Source organism: Orbicella faveolata, unplaced genomic scaffold, assembly GCF_042242905.1.
Source record: "Orbicella faveolata isolate gen_17 unplaced genomic scaffold, um_ofav_v1 contig_3, whole genome shotgun sequence".
NCBI lineage: Eukaryota > Metazoa > Cnidaria > Anthozoa > Scleractinia > Merulinidae > Orbicella > Orbicella faveolata.
The window spans coordinates 1,174,208-1,200,985 of NW_028301558.1; the positions used below are offsets into that span (position 1 = coordinate 1,174,208).

General features: G+C 37.8%; 1 long non-coding RNA gene and 1 pseudogene across 1 annotated transcript; both read left to right on the top strand.

Moving 5' to 3' along the window:
* Window positions 1-8,702: 8,702 nt before the first annotated feature.
* Window positions 8,703-16,471, top strand: LOC149106009 (uncharacterized). Its single transcript, XR_016209590.1, has 2 exons — window positions 8,703-8,972; window positions 16,376-16,471. It is a non-coding gene; the product is annotated as an uncharacterized LOC149106009 (long non-coding RNA).
* Window positions 16,472-20,564: 4,093 nt separating this feature from the next.
* Window positions 20,565-21,883, top strand: LOC149106010 (uncharacterized; annotated as a pseudogene).
* Window positions 21,884-26,778: the final 4,895 nt, after the last annotated feature.

Below are 26,778 nucleotides of genomic sequence, written 5' to 3' on the forward strand. Positions count from 1 at the left end.
GGCTGTTGAAAATTGGGAAAATGATGTATTGCATGCTTGGTTGGGATGATGTCACATGTTTTATACTATAACAGAGCAGCAGATGGGGTGGAAAGAAAGTCATGGTTGGTGATCCTTTTATCATTTCAGAGACGTCTCCATCCTTTTGGCATTTAGCTCAAGATGTTTGAGTGTGTTCTTGCAGGAACTACAGTGCAGGGATTTTCTAGTTGTGATGAAGCATTATCTTCCATGTATTTAGGAGAAGTCTCAAGCAATGAAGTGACACACCTCGACAAAGAAGTAGCTTACATCAGTCACATGAGGTGGGGAGGATTCACCATGCTTTTGCACAAAGGTGTTACAGCAGCAAAGGTGGAGGCAATGCAGATGTGGTGATGGCGCGGCACTGGAGCGCATGGTTGGAGGCAAAGTTTGGCGCGCGTGGGCAGGGGTGCATGTGCGGCATCTTTGTTGCTGTGACACCTTTGGGCAGATAACCTGAATCCTCCTCAGTTCATGCGATTGCTGTTAGCCACCTCTTCATCAAGATGTGTCATTTCATCACCTGGTACTTTTTCTGAATGCATGGATGATTTTGCTTCATCACAGCCAGAAAATCCTTGCACTGTAGTTCCTGCAAGATATACACTTGAGCATCTTGAACTGAATGCCTGAAGGACAGAAATGTCACTGACATGAAGGAAAGATCCGCCACCATGTCTCACTCTCCACCCCACCTACTGCCATTATGGCTTGGAACATGTAACATTATTTCTACTGGGCATGGAATGCATTATTCTCCCAATTTTCAACAAATATCAAAAGCTGAGTTTCATCCCTATCAGATGTGGCATTTAAATATCAAAAGGAATAACTGTTGTTACAAAGGCTGCCTGTCTTTTTTCTATAATAAGAAATGGCTCCTTCAGAAATCTGAATAGTGGCCTTGGTTACCACATCACCACTGGGGGATCATCCTTCATTGTGGGTTCTTGAATCAACTTGCCTGTACAGCCGCACTCGAGGAGCATCACTCTCCGATGTCCTCTCCTCATTCCATGATCCACCATTACCCTGGTCCCAAGCTGTCATTTTACATTTCCAGCCGTCTGCAGTGTAGCTGTCTGTTTGAAATGCATATTAACCAATGTCCTTTTCCCTCCCTCACTTGAAGGTTTTGTTGGTACATCCAGTCAAGGGGGTTAAACTTTTATGGGAAAAGGTTTGCTTTAAACAGGAATTCAAATCCCTCGTCTGGTCTTTGCGGCTCGGAATGAGAACACTCTAGTGATTATTTCACCAGCTGCAGGGCAAGGAACTCTGTTCCACCCCTTCGGGATATGGATGAGCCAGATGGCTCATCAGTGCTGGTGCTTACCTTTGGTCTCTGCAACATGAAATGCCCAGGGGTATTGCCACTCTCTTTCTGGATGGGATTCTAGTCTATCACAGGTTACCCCTTGTTTTTGTCAGGTTGCTCCTACAATCGGTCAGTACCATTTTCACTCCTTGGAGGGGAGAGGTACTGGGAGAGTCAAGTGTCTTGCTCGAGAACATGACACAGCAACTCTGGCTTGGGCTCCATTTTGGACCTATTGATCCAGAGTCCAACTGATTTACCATTAGGCCATCAGCTCCTACCCCCGCACAACCTCCCACTACCCCTTCCCAACATTGGCAAAAAAGTTATTGTCAACAGTGCACACTTGTGATGTCAACTTTAAATCATGAAGAATTCTGATTCAACATCTCAAAGGCAGACCATACATCAATTTGGATATTCGAGCAGCCAAATTTAAGCTGGCTAGATACATGTACATGTAGTTGACTGATGCTAGCAGCTGGCAATGAATTGACTTAGGACTTACTGGTAGGTAACGCTTAAGTATAGTCCTTTCCCACCTTTTCCAGTTAATTTGTTTGGTACAGTTTATACCTTATAATGGGACTTTGGCTTGGGAAGCATTAATGGATATGGAAAAGACAAAATTTATAAGTTGGCCAGACTACCACAGGCTATTTTAAGGGAACGTCCATAGATAATAAAGAGTCTCCAAGCAGCTTTGCTGGTCAAACCTAAAATTTTATATTATAAATAACTTTTAAGCAAACTTCCCTTCATTGGGTGAATTTAAGTTTGGGATAGCAATGAGAAACAGAAAACCTCTAAATTAGTAAAACTTGAAGTTGTGCATCCAGATTGGCATGTATTGGTATGGTGGATACTTAGCTCATAATTAATTTTAAGTCTGTTCTTGATCAGATTGATCATCTAAAATGGTGATAAGAGTGAGGAGTTTAATATGAAATCGAAGGTCTGTAGTGACTGGATCTTAAAGAGCTCATGTAACTCTCTTGACTTGTAATTTAATACCAAGCAGAATTTTGCAAGACTCAAAAGCAAGATGTCGAAGTCAACATATTTTGTCAGTGTCTAATCTTCCAACACATGCGAAAGAAAATGGCCAGCCTTTCAACCTGTTTAGGTCCAGCTTTGAAATGAAAAAAGTGAGGAAAGAAGTCAGGATGGATAACCCCACCTTCCCCTTCCTCTGCTCTAATTTTATTGCAGAATATATTTGTGATTGTGACAAATGTTAATGTATTTTGCATTTTTAGTATGGAACATGAAACTTAATATGAAATATTCTTGGAGGTATTTTAAAACAGGCATGATTCATGACAACTATATGGGAAACTACTTGAGAAATTCAACTGCATAGGATGGGATCAGTGATGATGTTATTAGAAAACTGCAAGTGGCGATGGAGCTTGTGGAGTTTCAGGACAGCACAACAGCGTCAAGTTGATGCAAAATGAATCACCAGCCCTGCGTGTTGTCGGAATGCAGAGTGTGAATACTTGGTTTGGTTTAAGTTGCTTGAGGTAGATTACAGCACATTCAAAGTGCATTGTATGATGAAGTTAATGTTGTCAGTCTTGTTCATTTGCTTATTCTTTGGTAAGAAGGTTTAAGGGGTTTATTTCAACACCTGCAGTGCACCAGGTGCTAAAATTTTCCCCTTTACTTGATCATGCAACAAAAAGCTAACTGTTGCTTTAAAAAGGCAGAAACAGCTGTTTACAAGTGTCTTTGTAAGGATTAGATGATAAAAATTCCCCATAATCTTTTTTTTTATTTTAATTTTTATAGAGAGACGATAGAGTATTGATTTGAAAATAATATACTCTATCATCCAGTTTAACATTTCACGCTCTGAGCAATCAGGGATGGTTAGACCAAATAGTCCAAAGCTGTGAAAAGTCCTCTGCAAGGCAGGGATCACACAGAGTGCACAGATGTACATGTACACATAACCACACATTGTATGCTTGAATGCATGAATGTAAGGCCTCAATATAAGAAATGGTATGTTTCAACTAAGTGGAAAAACAGCAATCTTACATCATGCCTTTTCATCTCAAAAGAAATTTTGAGACAAAAAGAATTTGAAAATTACTCTGCAAGAACAAAATTCTACTGAAGATTAGTCATGGTAGATGAGCAGACCTCCAGCTCCCCTCTTATGCAAATCCTATGGTCTCAACAACTTTTCATTAAAGAAGATTATAAAGCATCGCATGTTTAACCCAAAGGATCTATAACAAAGGGCAGAATTATATCTATGGCTTCCTGGGTTTTATTTGTGTTAGTGTCATTCACCTCTTGAATATGTCAAGCTTCAATCTGGTGTCAGAAGGGACGAGAGGCAGCAAATTTGTGTATTAGTAGCAGAGTGTGATCAAGGAATTTTTGCCTTCAAAAGCACCAGAACTGTGAATTTGAAGTTATGAATATTGCTATCTTAACTGATGCAGATCAGGAACACCCTGAAAAGATTCTGTATTCCTCAGTTAAGCAACCATTTTATGCCACAGAAACATGTTATTTTAAGGGGTCAAGTTTCAGAACAACTCGCATTAATATCGATCGAATTAATGTTAATCCTAATGATTATTATAATCCAGCAATGGATTATTATAATCCAGTAATAGATCATTATAATCCAGTAATAGATTATTATAATCCTTTACTGAGGTTCGAGCCATGCCTTAATTAATCAGGATTAATATTAATCTTATGTAAGATTAATATTAATCTGATAAATATCAATCCTACATAGGATTCCTATTAATCCTTTGTGGCATTAATATTATTCCTACCTAAGATTAATCTTTGACCAAAGCTTCTGAAGATTGACATCATTTAACAATCTAAGGCATCCTTATCACTATCTCTTGGCAATTTGTTAAATAATGGTATCAATCGCTTTACATAACTATATAAGCTGTGGAAATATTTCGTTCATATGACACAGACTTGGCAGCACAAATTTGCACAAGTCTGTTAATAAAGAAAATATTCTATTCCAACCACAATGGATATGCTTCTTGTGCTAGTAGTTTGTGAAGAAAACTCTTTTATGTTGTTACACTCAGTCAACTTTTGCAATCTTTATTAATGGTTATGATATTTTAGTAGCAGAAGTTGGCAGTTGTGTCAGCTCTGCTGGTAATACAGTACAGTTGCAACTGACTTTTTTGCAGGGCCATGAAAATTTTTAATGTAGAATAGAATAAAGATCTTGAGTAACTTAAAAAATAACAAAGTGAAATGGATGTCAATACGCACGTCATCAAAGGAAATCTGTGAATCCCTTCCAGTTATTGCTGAAAGACTTAGCCTTTCTGAGTTGGATCCATAGAGATTGCCATTTCCTTGGGAGCATTTCATAAAATGGACCGTCTATGTATATACTGGACTTAGAGTAGGAGTTTGTGATGAAGGACAGGGTTTCAGGATTGATGTCATAGAAGGGGCTATTGTTGCTGGTTGGTTAGCTGGTGAGGTCCACGAGGGCGCCTGACTTACTGAAGAGCTGCCGCCAATCTCAGCTGTACGGAAGAACCCTAGCATTATGTTGGCAAGTGACCTTGCTGATAATATATCCTGTATGCGTTGATAATGATACTTTATACATGTCTTGTTATTCACTGTAATGAGAATGTTGCCACTTCTAACCTGGGACAATGATGCCAACTGTTCAACTGCTTCAACAATCCATAAAATTTGTATCTAGAGAAACATATAGCTTTCTTGAAGTAAAGCTACAGCATCTCCGAAGAAAACCATTCGAGGACAAATAGTATGATTTCTGTGATAAGGATGTATCTACTGCTTGCAAACAGTTCTTATCACAGCCTGGCCCGGCGTCATAATATATAATGAATTCAACAATCAAGCTGAACATGAGGTTATTGATTGATTATGATGTGAGTGGGCCAGCTGGCAGAATCCTGTGAATTTGAGGACCTGTGTGAAAGTTTAATCATGAGATATTAGTTATTGGTTTTCAAGATTCCAGTATTAAGAGAACGGCCAGTCTCTGCCTCACCACTATGCATACTGCACACCGTGTCCATTGTAATGTTGGGATGTCACCATTTCATGCCCCCATACTGATGGCTGAAATGGTAGTGCACAGGTCTATGCACACAAGTGGTTTGGACATACAGCCTGATCTAATCTCGGTTAGGTTGTTTTGTTTCATGCCTTATTGGGTATTTGATCCAGACTGAGGGCAAGTCACTTTCCCTTTACTATATAACATTGGACTTGGTTGGTCGACTGGACAGTCTGATATATTTTGAGATGGTGCTGCCATTGGTTCAGGGGCTGTTTCTGTTATGCTCTCCTGTGTTGGATTACCCAGGGTGTTTAGCTGAGAAGCTTGGGGTTTGGAGGAGAGCAGCACAGGCACAGGATTACTGTGGGTAGTATGTCAACAGTCGGTTGCTTCATGAAGACCATGGAAAGAGAGCATATATTGTTGGGGACATTGCTGGAGGCAAAACTGCTTTTTAGATATCTTTTTAATCATTTTATCTTTTATTAATTGTAACACTTGATATGCATTTTTATCAAATGAATAAAGACATTATGATTATTACTATTATTATTACTGTTGGAGGTAACTCTGTGACATTTATTTTGTAATTGTAGGTTGTGGACCTAGGACTTCTTCTTGTTCTAGATCTGTAAACTTTGCACCAATTAAAGGGCTCGTGTAACACTAGTAAGTACAATACAAATATACAAATTAATAGAAGTAACAAGATGAAAGAGTAAAACAAAGCAATGACAAATGATTAGTCACAAACAGAAGTAAATAGGCACCCTGCAAGGAAGTAAGTGAGGTTGGCCATAATTGAAAACTTCCTTGAAATTACAAACATGAATGAAGGGAAGAAAAGCAACACCAATATAATAGTAAGATAGTAAAAATCATATGCAAGCGTTTTGCAAAAGTAAAATTATATAAATACCTAAATGAACTTCAAGTTCATTTTTGAAAGCTGACAAATTGCCTGCTATAACGACAAGTGGTTGGTCGTTCTATGACTCAATTATCCTGGTAAAGAATGCCGAGTAATATTATATACATTAACCTTCCTGCCCTCAACGTTCAGCTTTTACAGAATGATTTGTTTTTGTTGACTTTAATTCAAAAACATCGTTTGAGTTGAGATGACTTCAACAGAAAACAACAAACTGCAGCATGCTGAAACATACAGTCACATTTTTTTTGCAAATCAAGTGTGAAAAATATTTCTCAACAGGTTGATGTTGACAGAAACTTTGGCTAAGTCTTGCACCTTACATGGCTGCTTGATTGGAACATACAATTTTATTCCCCTTCAGGTCCATCATTTGTGTACCTGATTTATCTATCTCCTGCAATCAGCCCACCCTCAGCTTTTTCAGCCATGCCCAAGTCAAAGGTCTGTTGCACTAATGTGTGCATAATTCCTCTCTTGCAGTCAAGAGGTGAAGCCAGCTTGACTTTGGACATAAAACGTTGTCCAGTGGATCTTAAAATTGCAACTGCACCAGGGACTGTTAGGGAATGTTATTCAGGAATCAGCTTTTAGGGCTACCTTTGGTAGATGAAATAGCTGTTTTAAACACTGCCAATAGATTACAATTGTTGTTGGCAATGAGAGATCCTGGTGTAATGAGATGATACAAAGCTAAATATGCTAAAGTAATAATTAAACTGAAATAGTTGCCTTTATGAAATATTGTATGCAGTAGACAATATTATGTTATATTCATCAAGAAATAGTTTGTTTCACAGCTTTCGTGAAAACACCCTGAAAAGAACAAGCCATTTATAGGAATCAGTTGGTACAAACCGGTACACATAACAATTAAAATGAAATGAAATAATTTCCACAATAATGATATGATGACAAATTACTGGTATATAATAATGAAAGGTGCATAGAAGAAACATCACTCAATTATTTTCATGCAAATGAAAATAATTTATTGCAAACTTAAATAAAAAAGATGAATAAGCTACACCTGTGCCATGGTCCTTAATTAATTTTGTTACTGGATTTTGTTTAGTTATATTGAACAGGATGATGGCCTATGAACTGATTTTTTTTAAACACAAAATGCATCCAAATTGTGGTCGAAGACTAAAAGAAGAAACAAAGAAAACATGTCTTAGCAACAATGGACTCATCATGCCCTGTAGGGTACAGGGCATTGTGGAGACTGGTCATCATTTTCATCTGACTTGCAGTCTTTTTGTGGCCTTTGCCCTGGCCATGTGGCATTGCATTTAGCTTGGAGAAGTTTCTCTGATTAGCTCTTGAAACCTTCCTTCCTCAGCAACATCAGACAGAGAACTTCCCCAGATTTCGGCATGGGCGAGGATTGGTGCTTGTAAGCTGATCAGAGCTCAACGTTGTGACTGCTGGGGTCACCAATGCAACCCAATTTTTTTCACTGGCAACTACCTTTCCATGCTTTTTGCTGACTGAAATACTTTTGCTGGTGACTAAAATTAATATGAAAACTAAGGGGCCAGCTGGCCCCAAGGTTTTTTCCTGAAAGTTGAGCCCTGCTGAAAGTATCAATCAGTCATCTTTCATGTTTTTAAGAGAAAAATTGTTGGCAGCTGCTGTCATTTTGTGTAGCATACGGTGTTGATCCATTGCCTTAGTGGTAATAAGTTGGCAAGGCTTTTACAATAAAGCGAGAGATCTTTCCTTTCTAGTTTGCAGCCTTTCTTTTGCAATAACTGGTAGCACACTACAGACAACTCTTGCCTTGCAGACCCCTGCTATTATGGACAGCCTGATGTTACTGATAGAGGCTATATATGAAAAACCATAATTTAGATGTCAAAATTGGCAAAATAGAATATAACTACATCTGCACTTAGTTAAGTCGGTAAAAATCCTGTGATATCACACCAACTGTAAAAATCTCAGAAAAAAAATATAATAGGATATTAAAACTGAAACATTAAAGCTAATATTAAAACTAATACAATGGACTACAAACTACTAAGTGTTAGAATGAAAATAGCATTTATTATTAAATCTTAATCTTAAAATCTTAATCACTTTCTGAAACAGACGGTGTCTTATGGCCTTAATGAATGAAAATTAATCTGTCAATTTTCTGACACTGTCTGGCAGAGAGTTGAATGATGGAGCAGCCATTGATTTATGGCTATTATCCTATCCCTATTACAAAATTGTGAACACTTCATATGATCCCACACTGATTCTTTTAGTGTTTCTCAATCGTTACGAGGGACACCTTGAATGTATTGAGTGATTTGTCATTGTTCTGTTGTCTTGGAGTGTTTACTACCGGTAGTTTGTACACTATTTTGACCTATACTACATATATTACAATTTTTTGCTTAAAAGCACAAAGCAGTATGTGCACTGCATGTGGGTTTATATGACTTGTATTGAGTCATTTTCATCTCACCCCTGTACTGCAGGCAGCCCTGCTATAACGGCAACAAATGACGATCTCAAGGATGTGCACTATAACAAGAGTCAACTGTATTGGTGTCCACTTCTATGGTGAATTTGATAGAGGGATGGTAGTTGTTGAGGGTTTCAAGGAAAGTTACTGCTGAACTTGAACCAGTTGTTAGTGAAGTGGTTTTTCTAAGGTAATAAGTCTGATGTCAGAATCTGTGAATAGGGTGATGGTTGGGAGCCTCATTTCTCGATAAACTTTATGGTTTAGCTTTCTGTGTAATAGTTAAAACAGGGGTGCCACACCAGGTCAGGAAATGGTCAGGAAAAAATTCTTCTAAGGTCAATGAATTTTTTGTTAATTTAGGGAAAATTGGCATTTTGAAGAAGAGTCAAGGAAAATATTCAGCACAACTGGTTTAATACCTGTAAAAGCTGGAGAACATTTTGGGTCACTGTTATCTCAACTTTGTTTTTTCCTTAATAAAGAAGGAAAATCTGTTGAAAATTTTAAGTTTAATGAATGGGTAGAAATGAATGAAGCCACTGCTATCTGCTATGTGACATTTATCTGACAGCATTACAAATCTTACTTTGGGAACATTTGTGGTGATAAGGAAAGCACTGGTATTGAGGAAAGAGTTCCCTAATTTGGATATGTTATTAATATTCCTGAAACTGTGATCAATACGATGTCTTGTAACTACTGAGGATTTAATGATAATAATAAAAAAATAATAATAAACTGATATTTTAAAAGGAGGCCTCCAATCACCTAAAGGTGGTTTCCAGGAGGGTTCTCTAAAAAATACAAGTCTAAAATATACATTAAAATTAATGTCTAAAATACAGAAGTAATAAAAAATTAAAACGTGAGACTAAAACTAAGGTTTTAAACTAGAACTAGGATTAAAAATCTACTTCCAACTAAGGTTAAAATGATTAACCAAGGAACAAGGTAAGACTGAATGGCAGTCAGTGAGGAGAATTACAAAAATATCAGTTATGACACTGGACAAGATAAAAATGAAGGACAATCAGTATAGAGAATTCCAATATCGGTTCTGACACTGGACGAGATAAAACTAAATGACAATCTGTATGGAGAATTGCAATATTTATTCTCACACTTGACAAGATAAAACTGAGCGACAATCAGCATGAAGAATTACAACAATTCTTTTGACAACGGACAAGATAAAACTGAACGGCAGTCAGTGTGGAGAAGTACAACATTATCAGTTCTGAGACTGGACAACACAAAACTGAATGGCACTAAGTAGAGAGAATTACAACAATCTCAGTTCTGACACTGGACGAGATAAAATTGAATGACAATTTGGATGGTGAATTCAACGATATTAGTTCTGATACTGGACAAGATAAAACTGAACGACAACCTGTATGGAGAATTGCAATATTTATTCTCACACTTGACAAGATAAAACTGGAGGACAATCAGTATGAAGAATTACAACAATTCTTCTGAACACAGACAAGATAAAACTGAATGGCAGTCAGTGTGGAGAAGTACAACATTATCAGTTCTGACACTGGACAACATAAAACTGAATGACAATCAACATGGAGAATTACAACAACATCAGTTCTCACACCGGACAATATCAGTTCTGACACTGGATAAAAAATGAATGACTATCGGTATGGAGAATTACAACAATATGAGTTCTGACAATGGACAAGACAAAAATGAAGGATAATGAGTATGGAGAATTGGAATATTAATTCTGACACTGGAGAAGATAGAACTGAACAACAATCAGTATGGAAAATTACAACAAAAGTTCTGACAACGGACAAGATAAAACTGAACAGCAGTCAGTACGGAGAATTACAACATTATCAGTTCTGACTCGGCACAAGATAAAACTGAACTGGAGTCAATGTGGAGAATTACAACTATATCAGTTCTGACACTGGACAAGATAAAAATGAAGGACAATCAGTATGGTGAATTTCAACAATATCAGCTCTGACACTGCAAAAGATAAAACTGGATAAAAATCAGTATGGAGAATTACAACAATATCAGTTGTGACACTGAACAAGATAAACCTGAGCGGCAGTCAGTGTGAAAAATTAGAACAGTGTCAGTTCTGACACTGGACAAAATACAAAATGAATGACAATCGGTATATACCTCTTACTAACCGAGTTTGAGGGCCGTACCATAAGTTACAGACCGAGTTTTTTTCCCCTTTAATTTATGGCTCAAGGGCAAAGCTTGCAGGCCATAAATCAAAGGGGAAAAAACGAGGATCCGTAATTTACGGTACAGACCGAGAAAACGAGGTTAGTAAGATATTTATTATATCTCTATTGTGTGTATGACGGGCTCAGGAACGATTTCTATTTAAGCGGAATGCCTTCAAATTTCTGATGCACCTCAAAATCAAAAGGAGTCAATTTGAAATTGTTTTTAAGTTGTTAGCATGCTTTAATACACAATTTAGAGTAAAAAAAGTCTTAAATGTTTACTTGCTATAAAAGTTAGGAACACTTGGCGATAAATCACAAAACAGTTTTTCAACAAAACCAGCTTTAAATTTTAGTGTGCCGTACAGGAGAGTACGGCCTGATAAATTGACCAATCACAGCACGTGTACTAAGTAAGAGATATAAGAAAGTTAATTACAGCACTATCAGTTCCGACTTGGACAACATAAAACTGAACAACTATCAGTATGGAGAATTACAGCAATATCAGTTCTGACACTGATTAAAATAAAACTGAACGGGAGACAGTGTGGAGAATTACAACAATATCAGTTCTGACACTGGACAAGATAAAAATGAACGACAACCAGTAGGGAGAATTACATGTACAACAATGGACAACTCTGGACAAGTTAAAACTGAACGACATGCAGTATGAAGAATTACATGAATAGTTCTGACAATGGACAAGATAAAACTAAATGGCAGTCAGTATAGAGAATTACAACAATATCAGTTCTGACACTGCAAAAGATAAAACTGAATGACAATCAATATGGAGAATTGAACAATATCAGTTCTGACACTAAAGAAGATAAAAGTAAACGGCAGTCAGTGTGGAGAATTACATCAACATCAGTTTTGCCATTGGACAAGATAAAAATAAATGACAATCAGCATGGTGAATTACAACAATATCACATCTGACTCTGCAAAAGAAAAAACTGAATGACAATCAGTATGGAGAATTAAATAATATCAGTTTTGACACTGAACAAGATAAAGAGAAATGGCAGTCAGTGTGGAGAATTACATCAATATGAGTTTTTGACACTGGACAAGAAAAAATTAAATGGCAGTCAGTGTGGCAAATTACAACAATATCAGTTCTGACACTGGACAAGATAAGATTAAATGACAATCAGTATGGTGAATTACATCAATATCAGTTCTGATACTGGACAAGATAAAACTGAACAGCAACCTATATCGAGAACTGCAATATTAATTCTGACACTTGACAAGATAAAACTGAAATACAAGCAGTATGGAGAATTACAACAATCATTCTGACAACGGACAAGAGAAATCTGAAGGGCAGTCAGTGTGGAGAATTACAACAATATCAGTTCTGACACTGAACAAGATAAAAATGAACGGCAGTCAGTGTGGAGGATTACAACAATATTAGTTCTGACACGGGACAAAATGAAAATGAATCATAATCAGTAGGGAGAATTACAGCAATATCAGTTCTGACACCGGACAACATAAAAGTGAACGATAATCAACATGGAGAATTACAACAATATCAGTTCTGACACTGGACAAGATAAAAAAGGAGGACAGTCACTATGGAGAATAGCAATACCAGTTCTGACACTGGACAAGATAAAAATAACTGACAATCGGTATAGAGAATTAGAACAACATCAGTGTTGGCAATGGGCAGGGTAAAACTGAACGACAGTCAGGATGGAGAATTACAACAATATCAGTTTTGACACTGGACAAGATAAAACTGAATGACGATCAGTATGGAAAATTACTACAATACCAGCTCTGACACTGGACAAGATAAAACTAAATGACAATTACTATGGAGAATTAAAACGATCGTTCTGGTGATGGACAAGATAAAACTCAACCGCAGTCAGCGTGGAGAATTAGAACAATATTAGTTCTGACAGAGGACAAGATGAAACCGAACAGGAGTTAGTGTAGAGAATTACAACAACATCATTTCTGATACTGGACAAGATAAAAATGAATGACAATCAGTTTGGTGAATTACAAGAATATCAGTTCTGATACTGGACAAGATAAAACTGAACGACAATCTCTATGGAGAATTGCAATATCAATTCTGACACTTTACAAGATAAAACTAAACGACAATCAGTATGGAGAATTAAAAAAAATAGTTCTGACAACGAAGAAAATAAAACTGAACGGCAGTCAGTATGGAGAATTACAGCAAAATCAGTTCTGACACTGGACAAGATAAAACTGAATGACAATCAGTATGAAGAATTACAACAATATCAGTTCTGACACTAAGCAAGATAAAACTGAACGGCAGTCAGTGTGGAGAATTACAACAATATCAGTTCTGACACTGGACAAGATAAAGCTAAACAGCAATCAGTATGGAGAATTGCAATATCAATTGTGACACTGGACAAGATAATACTGAACGACAGTCAGTATGGAGAATTGCAACAATAGTTCTGAAAACGGAGAAAATAAAACTGAATGGCATTCAGTATGGACAATTACAACAATATTAGTTCTGACACTGCAAAAGGCAAAACTTAACGGCAGTTAGTGTGGAGAATTACAACAATGTCAGTACTGACATTAAAGAAGATAAAACTGAATGGCAGTCAATGTGAAGAATTAGAACAATATCAGTTCTGACACCGGACAAGATAAAAATGAGTGACATTCAGTGTGGTAAATTACAACAATATCAGTTCTGATACTGGACAAGATAAAACTGAAGGACAAACTGTAAGGAGAATTGCAATATCAATTTTGACACTGGACAAGATGAAACTGAACGACAATCAGTATGGAGAATTACAACAATAGTTCTGACAATGGACAAGAGAAATTTGAATGGCAGTCAGTATGGAGAACTACAAAAATAGTTCTGAAAAGGACAAGATAAAATTACACGGCAGTCAGTATGGAGAATTACAACAATAGTTCTGACAACGGACAAGATAAAACTGAACAGCAGTCAGTATGGACAATTACAACAATAGTTCTATTAACGGAAAAGATAAAACTGAACGGTAGTCAGTATGGAGAATTACAACAACATCAGTTTTGACACTGCACAAGATAAAACTAAATGAGAGTCAGTGTGGAGAATTAAAACAATATCAGTTTGGACACTGGACAAGATAATCTGTAAGGAGAATTACAACAATATCAGTTCTGACACTGGACAAAATAAAACTTAACCAGTATCAGTATGGAGAATTACAACAATATCAGTTCTGACACAGGACAAGATAAAACTGAACGACAACCGTAGGGAGAATTACAACAATATCAATTTTGACTCTGGACAAGATAAAACTAAATGAGAGTCAGTGTGGAGAATTAAAACAATATCAGTTTGGACGCTGGACAAGATAATCTGTAAGGAGAATTACAACAATATCAGTTCTGACACTGGACAAAATAAAACTTAACCAGTATCAGTATGGAGAATTACAACAATATCAGTTCTGACACAGGACAAGATAAAACTGAACGACAACCGTAGGGAGAATTACAACAATATCAATTTTGACTGTGGACAAGATAAAACTAAATGAGAGTCAGTGTGGAGAATTAAAGCAATATCAGTTTGGACACTGGACAAGATAATCTGTAAGGAGAATTACAACAATATCAGTTCTGACACTGGACAAAATAAAACTTAACCAGTATCAGTATGGAGAATTACAACAATATCAGTTCTGACACAGGACAAGATAAAACTGAATGACAACCGTAGGGAGAATTACAACAATATCAATTTTGACTCTGGACAAGATAAAACTGAACGACAGGTAAAATGGAGAATTACATCAATAGTTCTGACAATGGACAAGATAAGACTGAATGGCAGTCAGTGTGGAGAATTACAACAATATCAGTTCTGACAACGGACACGATAAAACTGAGCAGTGGTCAGTATAGATCATTACAACCACATCAGTTCTGACACTGCAAAAGATAAAACTGAATGACAGTCAGTTTGGAGAATTAAACAATACCAGTTCTGACACTGAACAAGATAAAACTGAACGGCAGTCAGTGTGGAGAATTACATCATTATCAGTTCTGACAGTAGACAAGATAAAAAGTGACAATCAGCATGGTAAATTACAACATTTTCAGATCTGACACTGCAAAAAATAAAACTGAATGACAATTCGTAATGAGAATTACAACAATATCAGTTGTGGCACTGAAAAAGATCAAACTGAAGGGCAGTCAGTGTGTAGAATTATAACAATATCAGTTCTGACACTAAACAAGATAAAACTGAACAGCAGTCAGGGTGGAGAGTTACAACCACATTAGTTCTGAAAATGGGCAAGATAAAACTGAACGACAATCAACATGGAAAATTACAACAATATCAGTTCTGACACTGGACAAGATAGAAATGAATGACAATCGGTATGGAGAATTACAACAATAACAGTTCTGAAAATGGACAAGACAATCAGTATGCAGAATTGCAATGATATCAGTTTTGACACTGGACAAGTTAAAACTCAACGACAATCAGTATGGAGAATTGCAATAACAATTCTGACAGTGGACAAGATAGAAATGAATGAGAATGAGAAGGGAGAATTACAACAATATCATTTTTGACACTGACCAAGATAAAACTGAAGGACAATCAGTATGGAATATTGCAATGTTAATTTTGACTCTGGACAACATAGAACTGAACGACAATCAGTATGGAGAATTACAACAATATCAGTTCTGACAATGGACAAGATAAAACTGAACGACAATCATTATGGAGAATTACAACAATATCAGTTCTGACACTGGACAAGATAAAACTGAACAGTAATCAGTATGGAGAATTGCAATATCAATTCTGACATTGGACAAGATAAGACTGAACAGCAATCAGTATGGAGAATTGCAATATCAGTTCTGCCAACGGACAAGATAAAACTGAACGACATTCAGTATGGAGATTTACTATTTAAGTTCTGACACTGGGCAAGATAAAACTGAATGACAATTAATGTGGAGAATTACTATCTTAGTTCTGAAATGAGCAAGATGGAGCTGAATGAACATCAGTATTGAGAATTAATATTGCAGTTTAGTTGACACTGAACAAGATAAAAATGAATGACATTCCATATGCATGGTGAATTAATCCTTAGGTTCTGGCACTGGCTAGAGCAGGAATTGTTTGTAATAATCTGTTGATCGATTACCGAGATGCTGTTTCGCATTGTAAATGACCTTTTATTGAAAAAAAAACGAATACTCGAGGTGATCGCAAGACTTGGCTAAATGCAGCTTAATAGTAGTGTTAATGAGAAGTATTGAGTATTTTGGCCTGTTATTGACATTGCTCCTTTTGTTTTCCTCTTCGTAGATATGGATGTGTTTCCAGCTTTTTTTTAGATAATATTACCATCCTCTGTTTGCTTTGGAATGTTTTAGGAATAAAAATTAATTTGTGTTTGCTGTACATTGTGGTATTTCTTTTCTGTTACCTTTGCAGCCGTGTCACTGAAAACATTATTTTACGGCTGTAATGATATTTTTGTTATTTTTATAATGATAAGCCATGTATACATCCTGCATAGCAGGTGTAAACGGGGAGGGAATAGGGGGTATCCTTTCGCACGCAACGCTTATGCAGCGCTTTCTCTTGTGTCACTTGTATTTTCTTTGTATATACCAAGTGAATACAAGTGGGATATTCCAATGTATACCAAGAGAAAACGTTACATAACTAGTTTATATTTCATCCTAAGTTAGTTCAGAGGGTTAAGAACTCAGATTAACCAATCAAATTGCTTCATTGCTGGCACAGTATTCCCTAAGTATTGGACCGGGCACTGTCCAGAATGATCCCCCACGATCACTGTTAAAGATTTTCGTTAGTGTTATGGCGTTTCTGAAAGAGCTTGCTTTGATCACACGAAACACTCGTTTTGTTTTCTTTCCAACTCTTTTTCCCTTCTGTTTTGTTTAACATCAGGCGCGAGTATGCGACTAGTCGGCTTTCAATCAGAATTGCGCGTTTGAAGTTTGCAATGTTTCTCCAGTTTGTGATCGTGGCATTTTTCTGAACATTTTCAGTTGCGTAATAAATCCCTTATTAACGAAGCTCTCAATTCTTGTTGCCTAATTACTTGTAGAAATTTATGGACGTCCGGCCCATTAAATCCCAGGCATTCTGGATAAAAGTCAAAGTAAATTTATGGCCACACATTGTTTAAAGAGTTGGGTTTGCTTGACAGTATCACATCTGACAACGTCTCAGATGTTGAGTCTTATTAGTGAGCTTGCATACAACATATCCAGTCATAAAAAGAGCCCTTAACCATTTTTCACCGTGATTATAGACCTCGCACCCAATCAGTTTTGTAATGAATTTCAAACATTTCTTCTGGTTATTTATGGAAAAAAACTCAACAACTCAACAATCAACCAATCAACCAACTTTGGATCGATTTCCAAACACTTGGGCGATATTTCCCAGCCCTAAAGACTCTAAACAAATTCGAGAAGACTTTGGTTTTCAATGAAATGGCCAGAAGAAAAAGTTTTGAACGTTTACTTATGAGCAGTCTGGCCGAAATAATAACTCCCTTAGTGACTATGACCAGAAAGTCGCCGCGACCGGGCTACGCGCAACGCGATTTTGACCAACTTTTAGTCGATTTCCTCTGGTCGATTTTTCTTCTGGTCAAAATCACGCTGCGCGTAGCCCGGTCTAGTCATAGTCACTAAGTGAGTTATTATTTTGGCCAGACTGCTGATAAGTAAGCGTCCAAAAATTTTTCGTCTGGCAATTTTCCTGAAAACCAATGTCTTCTCATATTAGTTTAGACTCCTTAGGGCTGGGAAATATCGCCCAAGTCCCTGGTAATCGACCCAAAGTTGGTATAAATCGCGCTGCGCGTAGCTCGGTTTCGGCGACTTTCTGGTCATAGTCACTAAGTGTGTTAATATTTCGGCCAGACTGCTCATAAGTAAGCGTTCAAAACACCTTTTCTCGCCATTTCACTGAAAACCAAGGTCTTCTGGAATTAGTTTCGAGTCCCTAGGACTGGAAAATATCGCCCAAGTTCCTGGATATCGACCCAAACTTGGTATAAATCGCGCTGCGCGTAGCCCGGTCTCGGCGACTTTCTAGTCATAGTCATTAAGTAAGTTAATATTTTGGCCAGACTGTCCATAAGTAGAACTTCAAAAATATTTTTCTGGTCATTTCACTAGAATCCAAAGTCTTCTCGAATTAGTTTAGAGTCCCTAGCGCTGGGAAATATCGCCCAAGTTGTTGGAAATCCACCCAAAGTTGGTCAAGATCGCGCTGCCGGTAGCCCAATCTCGGCGACTTTCTAGTCATAGTTGCTAGGTGAGTTAATATTTTTGCTAGACTGCTACTAAGTAAGTGGTCAAAAATTCTTATCTGCCCATTTCTCTAGAAACCAAGGTCTTACTAAAATTAGTTTAAAGTCCCTAGTGCTGGGAAATATCACCCAAGTTCCTCTTAATTGACCCAAAGTTGGTCAAAATAGCGCTGCGCGTAGCCCGCTCTCGGCGACTTTCCAGTCATAGTCACTAAGTGAGCTAATATGTCGGCCAGACTGCCCATAAGTAAGCGTTCAAAAATTTTCCTTCTGGCCATTTCACTGAAAACCAAAGTCTTCTCGAATTAGTTTAGAATCCCTAGGGCTGAGAAATATCGCCCAAGTTCCTGGAATTCCACCCAAAGTTGGTCAAAATTGTAAAACAATAAAAATGCAAGCAAGATATAAATTCCCAACCATATTTATTCGTTGTAATAATGGGTAAAAAGACAATGGTAATGTTTTAAGAAATAGGTGTTGGGTCATTCGAAATATAATATTGGAATATTTTAGGTGTTTGGGATACATTGACATTATGGACTTGCTCCTTGACTAGCTGATCAAATGTTGCCTTTCTTATCGTTGTTGTTGTATACGCAGGTGCTGCGTTTCCTAGGAACTAGTTCTTCGTATGTGTAAATTACTTGACTGTTGTTACACTGGAAATAGTGCCATGTAATCTTACTATTTTGAATATAGTATCTACTTAAATAATTTGTTAACTGATTCTTGTTAGACCTGTTAAAATACTTTGGTACATTTATGTTGAGGGCCATTAGGTTATCAGTTTTATTACTGTCAAATGCTACCCTAGTAAAAACAAGTCTTACTACTACTACTACTACTACTACTACTACTACTACTACTACTACTACTACTACTACTACTACTACTACTACTACTACTACTACTACTACTACTACTACTACTACTACTACTACTACTACTACTACTACTTCTGCGAGCACCGTTGCTACACTACATGTTTTCGGGTCAGCTGCGTTGTTCAGCAACTCGTTTGTTTACTCGCGGGTGTCGATCGAGAAAACAAAATAAAAATTGAAATCTAGATTTTGGAAGCGCTCTTTTTGGAATTAGTCGCGTTAGAATCCTTAACTTATTTTTAGTCTCCTGTCCAATTTTTCAGAATTTTCAACAACAACTTTTATTAGAGATCCTGGCACTTTTCCTTGATTTTAATTTGTAAACTTATTCTTGATAATTGTTATATTGAACGTGCTGATTTATTTGGATCATACACCCTATGCTTGATAGTGGAAATTCAGAAATGAAAAGATTTTTCACTAAGTGAATTCTGCGAATTCATGCTAGTAGAACACTGCGCATGTACTGAAATCAGCGTTAATTTTCGAATTAGACGAATTAGACAGCTGATTGACAGCACGGGTGTGATCCAGATAAAAGAGCGCGGGCCAAACCTACGCATCAGAGTTGTAGTAATCGCTGTAATCAGTCAAGAGTGGCAGTAGGGGAACGTTGTCAGTATTCTAATGAAGTCATCAATAGTGGAAATAAAAAGCGAGCTAACCAAACAAAGAGTGTTTAAGTGATCGGCTAATTTCCCCAAGGTCGCTTTAACAAGCTGGTGGAGTTCCGGTTTCGGTGCCCGACGGCCCGGATTTTGTGTCGAAAATCCGATCAGTGGATGACTAGACGTGGCTATGGCCGTAATGTTTTAACCGGACCACTCCGGTTACCAACTGCTCGACCGTGGATGTTGTAATTAACATCATCATCATATGCAGACGGTGGATTAAACGCCAACATTAACGTTTACAGTCGCTGTCTAAGGGGAACTGAGACAAAAAATAAACAGAACTGAACATTGAGGGTTAAGTTCCAAGAAGTAGAAGCCGACGCGTGCGTGTCTTTCTTTTACGGAGTTACTTGCAGAACTAAGAGAACCAGGACAAGCTGAGTCAAGCCAAGTCAAGCCAGCACAAACCAGGTCAAGCCAGGACAAGCCAGGAAATCAACCCGCCAGATGGAGCGTAAGGCCTACTGATGTTGCGTACTCATTATTCCTTTTTCGTAACCTTTTCTAGCACCCTATGTTAGTTTTAAATAATATATTTGTTAGTACTTTCGTACTTGTGCTACTGTTCGTTGTGGTGATCCAATTCTGTTATCTTTTAGTTAAAAGTTTGCACCGACATTTAATTGGGATTGATAGGAATAGTGCTTGTTGCAATTTATGCCACCTAGGCCTAAAGCCTCTAAAAAGATCGTTACGCGTTCTCAAATACATCAGGCACAGCTGATTGAAACGCACAGAGAAAGTAATATTTGTGTTTGTCCTGTATCCGGTATCATGAATGCTGCCCAAAAAGAAGAATTTAAAGCCTTCTTTACCTCTTTTCTGACGACAATAAAAGGCGATCTAGAAAAAGAAGCGCATACGACACGCACACAATTAGATTCTCCACAAAATAAGATTGACCAAAAAGCAACTAGTCATGATCACGGCTTGAAGCCAGAAATTTTTGATGGAAATCCTATAGCGGACGCGTCAGTATGGTTGGAGAATTTTCGTGGCATAGCCAAATTAAATAATTGGTCGGAGGAGTTGCAACCTAATGCTTTTTCACTCTATTTGCGGGGCATTGCGCACGCCTGCTTTGTCACATTAGCTGAGGAAACTACCAGCACTTTATCTGCTCTTTTTGATGCGTTTCGCGCACGTTTTGGCTCTGGCCCACAGGATTGGATTTTAAGTCAACAATTAAGTGCGCGTAAACACGCTCCAAACGAGCCCATCGACGATTACATTACTGATATTACGCGCCTATGCAAACGATTAAAATTGTCTGACGTAGAAACAGTGAGATATTTTATTGAGGTATTACAGGGCGACCTTCAGGCCTATGTGTCACTATAGGTAGGCCAAAGACGTTTCAGGAGGCCGAGTCTCAAGCGTATGAAGGACATCGTCAATCGCCGCCAGGCTGCTTCAGATACTCAATCTGTGTTAACGAAAATGCAAATCACGTTTACTAAATTCCTGGAGCAACCTTCAAGTACTTGAACAATGCAGTGATAGCCACCGCTGCGCCAGCTCCAGGTCCTTCAGCTGCTGAAAAGAAACTGGACGAATTGTCCAATCACATTAAAACACTCCAAAAACAACAACAGCGTCAGCAGCAGCACATAAACGCAACTTATGCTATGGCTGCTTATGATGATCAGCCTCCTGGGACATCGCGCCCTTTTCAACCTAGTAATTGGCAGGGACCAAACAGTCAACTAGACCAGTTACAGCGACGGTTAACATATTTAGAGAGTGTTTTAAGGCGGTATCAGAATCCGCGCCATTCCGCCAATCGCTCATATGACCGATCTTACAGAGGCTGGAATGATGAATATAGTAATGAATTCCGTATTCACCCTTTCTACAATCGACGTTCTATGTTAGCCATAGAGGAAGCACCAAATTCCAACCAGGGAAACGCCTAAGGACTCTTGTTGGTACCCCAAGAGTCCGTTTTGGCAGAACAAAATTATTTAAATATTATAGACAAGGTTTTCGAAGAGCAACTAGAAACAACAATCAAGTTAGTTATAAGCCCAGAAATTGTTTTACCACTATAGATAGCAGATTCTCTCCAAGACATTCGGTTGCTCGACATAATGTTTCTACTTGTAAAACAGGTGTAAATAGTATTGATGATATTCGCACGGAATCGCCAATTGTAAATAGTCACAATCGCCTTGATGACAGTTTTTCTGACTCGCCTATTTCGGATATCGTGGTAATCCCGGGACACCCATATCCAGCTAAAAATATCGTGTCTGAAACACAGTCTAGGGAATCTTTATGTCCGCTTTCTTCGACGACGAAAAATAGTAATCACAATGTAACTTTTGATAACACATGTTGAGAAAATTAAATACAGTTACCAAATTGAACCAGAGTTCTCAACATACGAGACGCAATAAAAGAAAGGTTAACAGAAATACACAAGTGAAAGTGCGCAAATATCATTTATCAGAAATTGAAAATAAAATGGAGACTGGCTATGTCCATATTAATATTACCAAGAGAATACCGCAAAATCAGACAGTTTTCTCACTCAGCGATGACGCCGCACAAGGTGTTAACAACATGTCAATTTGTCCCGATGGAAACATTAACGCTGGCGTTACCGTGATTATTGATAAACGTCATAGTACCTACGTAGATGACCTAGAAAGGAAAGAATTACATCTCAAAGATGTTATCACCACAAACAGTGACGAAACCATAGGAAAACGGAAACGCATTGAAGAAGTTAAAAATAGATACAAGAAATCATAATATATCGTCAGTTAAATTAAAACCAATATTAAAACAGAAAAGAAGTTACCCAATTTTAAGAGAAGAGATTAACGAGAAAATATTTCACACAGAAATGGAAGACGCTCCAAAGGAAAATGAACAAAGCATTGTGAGTAAACAACCCTTGTAAACCCCTGATCAAGTTGTACAACAGGTTTTACCAAAATCTGACTTACGCAGTCAGACCACTTCAGGTATTTTCAGGACTAGGAATTTAGATTCGGAAGCCATACCCAATGTGCACACAAAGAAAACCGAAACTCTTTCGTATTCCCAGGAAATTACCACTGACTCTCGTCTCTTTGTCTTGCCCAGCCAAGCAAGCTGCCAAGAAGACTTAGTTCACGACAAAGCGTGTGAAACACAGCAGATTTCCAGCTCCAAACATAATGAAACAAGCACAACAGTTGACTCAGCTAAAGATTTTTCTAAATTGCCAACTTACGAAGAAGCAGTAACCTTTCCTAGTTTAACAGAATATCTGACCAATACTCCTATGACGGAAGAAATAAGGAAAGTTTTGGATTTTGCAAGGCACAGCCCTCTAAAGGAAGCAATTGTTACTGTTTGTCAGGCCAATACACCTCCTTACAAATTCTTCATGCCAAAACAACGTAAACCACCCGATAAATCAGAAATTCCGTCTTGTATTACTAGAATGAGCCATTGACACGCTTTGGTTATTTATAACTACCAATCATTCACGAAAACAAAGAAACATAAACTAAATTATAATAAAGTTTCCATATAACGCGCGCTCTGATTGGCTGAAAGAGCGTGCTTTATCAGAGAACAGAGCACGGGTTGATGACGGTAAGTTAGCTTTCAAATTTTTGCTTCGGAATTTTGACAAATTTGACCCAAATTAAACATCCCCTGTGATTCAGACAAACGCAATGGAAACGAGCTATTTGTCTGTAGTAAATATGGCTCACAGAGACCATTGTTAGCAACAGTAGTGTTAAAACTGTACTAAAATAAAAAGTTTTGCTAGATTCCCGCCGACAAAACACGTAGCGAAATAAACAAATTCTGAACCTAAAAAGTGCTTCGATAAAAGACATTATATTTGTTACGAAGGCAGAAATTATACATAAGAAGTAAAACAACGACAGAAAACAACAACTGAACTGTCTCTGTTTACGATGAGAAGCTTTATTTTTGTAAAAATGCTCAATTGCTCAAACAACACTTACATGTAGTGTAGTAATGCTCGTTCTCCGGTCATCTCAGCGAAGTGAACCGACGAGTAGTCAGTGCAAAGCTTGCCCTGATATTCTCTTCTGTGCTCGGAGTAGAACCAGTGGGGGCCGTTTAGTCTTTCTAACTTTTACGCTAGTTCGGGCAATCTTGCTGCATGCGGCTACAAGCCGTAAATAACTGCAGCTCCGTTCAAATTCAACTCGGCATTTTGCATTTTCATCCGCGGGCTTTGAGCTCCACGTTTCGTAATTTCCACTGGAAAAGTGCACGTTTTCATGGGCCACAATACGGCCGGATTCCTCTGGACTATAAACCTTACCTGCCTTTAGATCCGTATTTAAAATTTAACTTAAAAGCGAACTTCGAAGGCATCGTTCTTCTCTCGAAAGCCGCTCAAACTACTCGAAACTGAAAGCTTAGCTGAAGGCCAGTTTGTGACTGACAGCTGTCACTTTGTTAGCCAATCAAATTATTTGAACAATTCTAACAAGGACTGTGATTGGCTTATTTTAGCGTGCTTTATCAGAGAACAATTCACGGCTGACGCCACTTTTGCTCGTTTGGAAAATAAAGTTTGGTTTGAAAATTCAGCCAAATTCGTGGGGAAATTATCGGATTCTTTATCATAAAACAAATAAAGAAGCCTCGACTGTGCTCTGTTCTGTTGTAAAGCACTTAGAAAGCGGTAGAGCACTCAAGAAGTAGGGAAAAACACTCGACTACGTCTCGTGTTTTCCCCTACACTTCTTTGGTGCTCTACCGCTTCCTGCGTGCTTTACAACAGAACAGAGCACAGTCGAGGCTTCTTTATTTGTTAACCAAAAAAAAACACTGAAACAAACAAACAACAAACAATTTTGTTAAGTATTTCATGAAGTTACTAAGCGGGGTTTGACACGAATACTACTAAATTTTTGTCTGTTAACTCAGCAGTAAGAAACTCAACTAGGTTTAATCTTCTGTTTACACTTTATATTACAATTAAGATTTTACGTGAGCATTTTTGAACACTGTTATTCCTATCAACCCTTCGCTTATGCGATTTTCTTTTAATGCCGTATGTCCACATAATTTTTACTTGTAGGTTATACATTGTTCAGCTGTAGTGTTGAGTTCGTGAAGAGATATATATGTTTATATATATATATGCCTCCATTTTTTTTGTTATGGTATTGTCATGTTATCTTGCTTGCATTCTATTAACTCACTGTGAACTAGGGACTAGCTCAATCTAAGGGTGGAGAATATGTAAAACAATAAAATGCAAACAAGATATCAATTCTTAACCATATTTATTCGTTGTAATAATGGGTAAAAAGGCAACGGTAATGTTTTAAGAAATAGGTGTTGGGTCATTCGAAATATAATATTGGAATACTTTAGGTGTTTGGGATACATTGACATTACGGACTTGCTCCTTGACTAGCTGATCAAATGTTGCCTTTCTTATCGTTGTTGTTGTATACGCGGGTGCTACGTTTCCTAGGAACTAGTTCTTCGTATGTGTAAATTACCTGACTGTTGTTACGCTGGAAATAGTGCCCTGTAATCTAACTATTTTTAATGTAGTATTTACTTAAATAATTTGTTAACTGATTCTTGCTAGACCTGGTAAAATACCTTGGTACATTCATGTTCTGCGCGCACCGTTGCTATACTACATGTTTTCGGGTCAGCTGCGTTGTTCAGCAACTCGTTTGTTTACTCGCGGGTGTCGATCGAGAAAACAAAATAAAAATTGAAATCTAGATTTTGGAAGCGCTCTTTTTGGAATTAGACGCGTTAGACTCCTTAACTTATTTTTAGTTTCCTGTCCAACTTTTCAGTCAAACCTTGCCCTTTTTACTGAGCTGTTCAGGGAGTTTTATAGCGATGTTTAATTACTTTATTCCTACAATCTCCGACAAAAGTCTTGGCACACCTTCCCACTTTTGCAATATCTGTCAGGGTAATTTATCAGTTCGCCCCGTTCCGCCCAAATCAATTTTGTTAATCGTGATGAAGTGGTCATTGCCCGCTTACAACATTGTCGGGGGGGAAGGGGGTTAAAGATTCCTTACAATAGCAGCGGCACCTCGTTAAGATATGTTTGTACCAAAAGAGCACGTTCACTTAATGAGATGGATGGCTTCAACTGGAACTCCCTCCCACGAAGCTGGGAGTTTGCATACCTATTTCTTGTAACACTTTAGTCGTACAGAATTTTCAACAACAACTTTTATTAGAGATCCTGGCACTTTTCCTTGATTTTAATTTGTAAACTTATTCTTGATAATTGTTATATTGAACGTGCTGATTTATTTGGATCATACACCCTATGCTTGATAGTGGAAATTCAGAAATGAAAAGATTTTTCACTAAGTAAATTCTGCGAATTCTTGGTAGTAGAACACTGCGCATGTACTGACATCAGCGTTGATTTCCGAATTTGACGTATTAGACAGATGATTGACAGCACGGGTGTGATCCAGATAAACAAGCGCGGGCCAAACCTACGCATCAGAGTTGTAGTAATTGCTGTAATCAGGCAAGAGTGGCAGTAGGGGAACGTTGTCAGTATTCTAATGAAGTCATCAATAGTGGAAATAAAAAGAGAAGTAACCAAACAAAGAGTATTGAGGTGATCGGCTAAAGGGTCCCTTTAATCACGCTGCGCGTAGCCCGGTCTCGGCGACTTTCTGGTCATAGTCACTAAGTGAGGTAATATTTCGGCCAGACTGCTTATAAGTAAGCGTTCAAAAATTTTTCTTCTGGACATTTCACTGAAAACCAAAGTCTTCTCCAATTAGTTTAGAGTCCCTAGGGCTGGGAAATATCGCCCAAGTTCCTGGAAATCCACCCAAAGTTGGTCAAAATCGCGCGGCGCGTAGCCAG